Source organism: Haematobia irritans, chromosome 1 (genome assembly GCF_050003625.1).
Source record: "Haematobia irritans isolate KBUSLIRL chromosome 1, ASM5000362v1, whole genome shotgun sequence".
Lineage (NCBI taxonomy): Eukaryota > Metazoa > Arthropoda > Insecta > Diptera > Muscidae > Haematobia > Haematobia irritans.
The window spans coordinates 14,752,703-14,759,182 of record NC_134397.1 but is presented as its reverse complement, the minus strand read 5'-3'; positions in this window follow the sequence as shown (position 1 = coordinate 14,759,182).

Genomic DNA, 6,480 nt, shown 5'->3' with positions numbered 1-6,480 from the left:
GTCTTTCGTAGAAGTTTCTACGCAATCCATGGTGGAGGGTACATAAGATTCGGCCTGGCCGAACTTACGGCCGTTTATACTTGTTTATTTTAATTTATATTTTTTAATAGTTTTTATCGTTATTTTTCTTAAAAATTCTTTCCTTCAAGTCTTAATCTTTTCAGTTTAATTTATATTTTTTAATTTTAAATTTTGAATATTGTTTTTTTTTTTTTTTTTAACTTTTTAAGATATTTTTTGTTCTTGAAATTTAAACAAAAATTTCTCTTTTGAAGTATTCCATAGTCATTTCAGAGTAAACAAAAATCATTTTAATTTTTATTAATTAATATTAATACCCTTCACCACTACTGTGGTACAGGGTATAATAAGTTTGTGCATTTGTATGTAACGCCAAGAAGGAAAAGTCTCAGACCCATCGTTTAGTATACCGAACGTCTTAGAATTAAATTCTGAGTCGATTTAGCGATGTCTGTCTGTCTGTCCGTCCGTCTGCCTGTCTGTATATGTAATTTTGTATGTATACGCTTTTGCGAAGTTACCCCAAAATTGGTACAGATTTAAATGTTTCCCATACATTTATTAACAATGTGCTTCATCCCAGGGCATAAGCCGATTTAAATTTTAGTTCTAGAGATTTTGTAGAAGTACAAAAAATTGTCTCCAAACCGGTTAAGATATAAATATTTGTATATGGGAATATAAACCTTCATGAAGGAGTTGAGATGGTAACACAAATTTTGGTCTACAAAGTGGTGAAGGGTATAATATAGTCGGCCCGCCCGACTTTAGACTTTACTTACTTGTGTTTTAATGATTTTTATCGTTATTTTTTTTCTTAAAAACTCTTTCCTTCAAGTCTTAATCTTTTCAGTTTAATTTATATTTTTTTAAATTTAAAATTTGAAAATTGTTTTTTTTTTAACTTTTTAAATGCCCCTCGTACAACGCATATTTTTTTCTTGAAATTTAAATGAAAAAATCTCTTTTGAAGCATTCCATAGTCATAAATATTCGTAAGCAAAAATCATTGGAATTGTAGTAAAACGCTTCACATATTCTAAGTCTTCAAAGGAACTAGATTCCTGCTTAAAAAAAGCAAATGTAGATCTAATTGCTAAATTCCTATGAACTATGAGAGCTGGTATTTTATCACCATTGAAACATATTTGTGTTTTTTCCATTACGTTAGATTGTTGGAATTTTCTTTGCTTTTTGGCCTCTAAGGTAAGGTGTTGGTTGGTCGGTTAGAATTAAATTTGTTTGCCATATAGAAATTCTCATATATTTCTTAGAGGAAAGAGCGAATTTGCTCACTCTCTCATATCAGCGATTCAAAAATAAGAGAATTGCTGTTAACAGTAAAGACCGACCAAGCCCATCAAGCAATCAGATAGCCATTTTCCTATGAACTTTGTACTCATGTAAAAAGACTATAACGGAAAATTGGGGATTAATAACATATGTTAACCATGTTATTTAGTATATATATCAATATTTATTAACCACAAATGTTTTCAGTTAAAGAATATCAATTGGTAACATTAATTTAAGCTTCCAATATTAACAGCAACCGATCATTGTCGATGCTTATTAGTACAAATGTTGGTCTCCCGAAAACATCGGAATAAAACAACCTCTCAAAGTATTTAACTCATGTCTCAGCAGTGTTATTGGGTACACTCTCTCTCTGTCTATGTTATTTTAAGGTAATGCTAACTGCTCGAAGTATTGATTTAATTTCAGCGCTTTTTTGTATATTATATTGAAGCCAGGTTTAACATAATACAGTGGAGTATTTCATTCACCTTTCCGGAAACTTTACATGGTTTGACAAAAATTTGGAACCATGGTATAATTTTCAACTCATTAGTAAATCTGTTAAATAAACTCGGTATAAATCTACTAACTTGCTAATATGCGTGAAAATATACCAACCAGAAATGTTACCACCTTTGTAGTTTTTTGTAAGCATAAAACCTCGACATAGTTAAACAATTGATTGACAAATCGATTTCGAAACAGCATTGATGAATGAAACAGCATACAGAATGCACAATACCATAATACCAATTCACAAAGAAGAACAAAATCGACATCATTTTACCGGCACTAGTACACGTTCATATATTTCTTACTTTTAAAGCCTTTCACCATCAATGGAATGGAAAAACTAAAGCAACAAAATCAACGTTTTTAAATTGCAATTATTATGTATGCTTCCTACCAGACCTGCCATCAGGTCTTCAAAACTACATTTTCTTTAAATATGGCTTTTAAAAAAATAATAACTTTATTGTTACGATTTCCATTGAGTTTAACTGCAGTATTTCTGTTTTTCATGATTTGGTTGGGTCATGTGGCATGGTAAGCTTGAGTTGGTTGCCTGTTTGTGCACTTTCATTTGCCACACATGACGACGACATGCCATCTTCTATGGGTATGGCCATGTAGTACGTATATGGTGGTTGTATGCTTGGTATTAGTGGGGGTGTAAGATGGCTTGGTGTATACCATGAAATTCAATGGAACCAAATCGACACAAATGCAGTGCAATCATTTTTATAACATCATTTGCTATTGAGTGGCATGCCACAACAGCTAAGATATATTGAGACTTACATATATACTGGCGCGCAGACATATGCATACTTAAGTATTAAATGTGCACACTCATACATATTCGAATACATGAAAGTGATGGTCATATATAACCTAAGGAAGGGCAAATAATATGCGGCAATATGTTATAATTAAAATATTTAATTTTTAGTTTTTAGTTTATAATTTTTAATTTTAAAATTTTAATTTTTAATTTTAAAATTTTAATTTTTAATTTTAAAATTTAAAATTTTAATTTTAAATAATATTGTAATACTATTTTAAATAGTACATTTTTTTTAGCATTTAATAAATTTTTATTTTCATATTAGAATATTTAAATTTTTGTTTGAAAGTTTTTGATTTAAAGTTTTTAGTTTACAATTTTTAATTTTTACACTTTTTAAATTTCAATTTCAATTTTAATTTTAATTTTAATTTTAATTTTAATTTTAGTTTTAATTTTAATTTTAATTTTAATTTTAATTTTAATTTTAATTTTAATTTTAATTTTAATTTTAATTTTAATTTTAATTTTAATTTTAATTTTAATTTTAATTTTAATTTTAATTTTAATTTTAATTTTAATTTTAATTTTAATTTTAATTTTAATTTTAATTTTAATTTTAATTTTAATTTTAATTTTAATTTTAATTTTAATTTTAATTTTAATTTTAATTTTAATTTTAATTTTAATTTTAATTTTAATTTTAATTTTAATTTTAATTTTAATTTTAATTTTAATTTTAATTTTAATTTTAATTTTAATTTTAATTTTAATTTTAATTTTAATTTTAATTTTAATTTTAATTTTAATTTTAATTTTAATTTTAATTTTAATTTTAATTTTAATTTTAATTTTAATTTTAATTTTAATTTTAATTTTAATTTTAATTTTAATTTTAATTTTAATTTTAATTTTAATTTTAATTTTAATTTTAATTTTAATTTTAATTTTAATTTTAATTTTAATTTTAATTTTAATTTTAATTTTAATTTTAATTTTAATTTTAATTTTAATTTTAATTTTAATTTTAATTTTAATTTTAATTTTAATTTTAATTTTAATTTTAATTTTAATTTTAATTTTAATTTTAATTTTAATTTTAATTTTAATTTTAATTTTAATTTTAATTTTAATTTTAATTTTAATTTTAATTTTAATTTTAATTTTAATTTTAATTTTAATTTTAATTTTAATTTTAATTTTAATTTTAATTTTAATTTTAATTTTAATTTTAATTTTAATTTTAATTTTAATTTTAATTTTAATTTTAATTTTAATTTTAATTTTAATTTTAATTTTAATTTTAATTTTAATTTTAATTTTAATTTTAATTTTAATTTTAATTTTAATTTTAATTTTAATTTTAATTTTAATTTTAATTTTAATTTTAATTTTAATTTTAATTTTAATTTTAATTTTAATTTTAATTTTAATTTTAATTTTAATTTTAATTTTAATTTTAATTTTAATTTTAATTTTAATTTTAATTTTAATTTTAATTTTAATTTTAATTTTAATTTTAATTTTAATTTTAATTTTAATTTTAATTTTAATTTTAATTTTAATTTTAATTTTAATTTTAATTTTAATGTTAATTTTAATTTTAATTTTAATTTTAATTTTAATTTTAATTTTAATTTTAATTTTAATTTTAATTTTAATTTTAATTTTAATTTTAATTGTAATTTTAATTTTAATTTTAATTTTAATTTTAATTTTAATTTTAATTTTAATTTTCATTTTAAGTTCAATTTTAATTTTAATTTAAAGTTTAATTAATTTAATTTTCTGTTATATTTTAGTTTTAACATTAATTTAAATTATTTTTTTTTAATTTAATTAATTATTTATTATTTTAATTTTAATGTTAAATTAAATTGTAATACTTTTTTAAAAAGTAAATTTTTTAGCACTTATTAAATTTACAGCTATAACAATACAAGGACCTTTGCCTGTAGATTTACATATATTACACATCAACTCTAAAGCTTCAACGATTTGTTTCCGTTTTCAGAAAAGAATGAAGCAATAATATTAGCAGCCATCTCTCTACTCATGTTCTTCATGTTTTCCATTGATATTTTACCGCTATTACTGTTATAGTATGCCACAAATTGATGGAAAATTTTTATTGGCCTATTCGTGTTTTACACTCTCTCACACACACACTCCCACTGAAACAATGCTTCTTATTGAGAAATTTGCAACAATTTAATGTCGAGTCTTTGTGTGTTTGCATGTGGCGGGGGCATTAATCCACCCAATCTTGTCAGCAGTTTATTTAGTCTGGTGGCAAACGAACAAACAAAAGCGAGTAGGCCTATAAAGTACTTATGGTGGACCCAAGTATTGCAAGTATTTGGCATTGCATTTTCAGTGTTAAACGATTGAGATTTGTGAATGTGTTCTGGTTTTGGTATCATGCTTTGTGGCAAGTTCAGCCACATTTTCACCAACAATTAATGATGTCGCCTGAAAACCACAAAATCTCTTTTAAACGCGGCCATCATTTAGGTTACCATTGTCACATTTCCATTTGAGGTGGATTGTGGTATGAGTGATGGGTGATTTCGGGGGGTGGTTGGTAGTGGTGGTATAAGTGTGAATGCGGGTCCTTGGCTAAGACATAAAGAAATCATTATTTATATGCATTGTACGACAAGATGAGTAAGGTCACATGTGTCACTCTCTGCCAAGGGCTGTGTAATGTGAGAGAATGATCTACTCTAAGACTCAGACACGTATGAGACCAATGCATTTGAAATTAATGATTTGTGTGTGTGTGTTTGGGGGGGTTATGGTGACAAAGTAAATTCTCTATGACTAATGGGTGTTAAAATAATTTCTTTTACAGTTATTTATTTTACAAATGCATTACTTTAAAGTAAAATAAAGTATAATAATACAGTAATCCCTCGATTTACGTCGTGATTGATTTCAATTATGGAAGGCGTTTCTGATAAAGTTGAAAAAAAAAATCGACGACGTAAATCGAAGTTACGTGGAACAAAAAATTTGACGACGTAAACCGAAACAACGTAAACCGAGGCGACGTAAAATCGAGGGATTGCTGTAATTATATGTTAAGTTATATTTGTTAAGGCCAATCTCATCTCTGTAACAGTCATTTTATGAATCTGTCAGTTTTATACTCCCCAATTCACATTTATCATTTCTCTCTCTCTCACATATACATCAGTGTTGCCTAATATTGAGAAGCAAATAGCTAGATCAAATAAAATTTATAACAGTAGATAGCTAAATTACATTTAAATAGCCAGAAATAATAGATTAATGAAATTTTTTTAATTTTAAAATTTAACTATGTAATCTATGAATCAAGAAAGTCTCCATTGTTGGTAGTTTTATAAGAAACAGAATTTTCAATAAGTTTTGGTTACAGTGTGTCAATTTTCATGCCTACGGAGGCGGTGTCTAAAAACACGAAATAAATTTGTATACATTATGTGGTCAGGGAAGAGTTGTAATAGAACCGGATGAAATATGGGGTCGGACGAAAAAGACTGTTTTTCATATGTTTGGGTGTAAAAATTATATGTTTGGAACTCACATTTTTTAAAACAATATTTTGAGTGCAAGCATATAATGTTCATAAACTAGCATAACATGCTTGGGACATATATGTTAGAACATATTATGTTTGGGACATAAAATGTTTGTAAATATAATATACTTAGATGCAAACATATATTAATTTAGAAATAGCCTATAAACATATATGTGTTTAGAAAGAGAGACCTAGAGAGTACACACACAAAAAAAAAAAAAAATTCTGATTTAATCACCAAATTAATTGATCCAATTAATTTTTTAATTGAAATGTCTTCAATCACAAAAATGATAGTATCAAT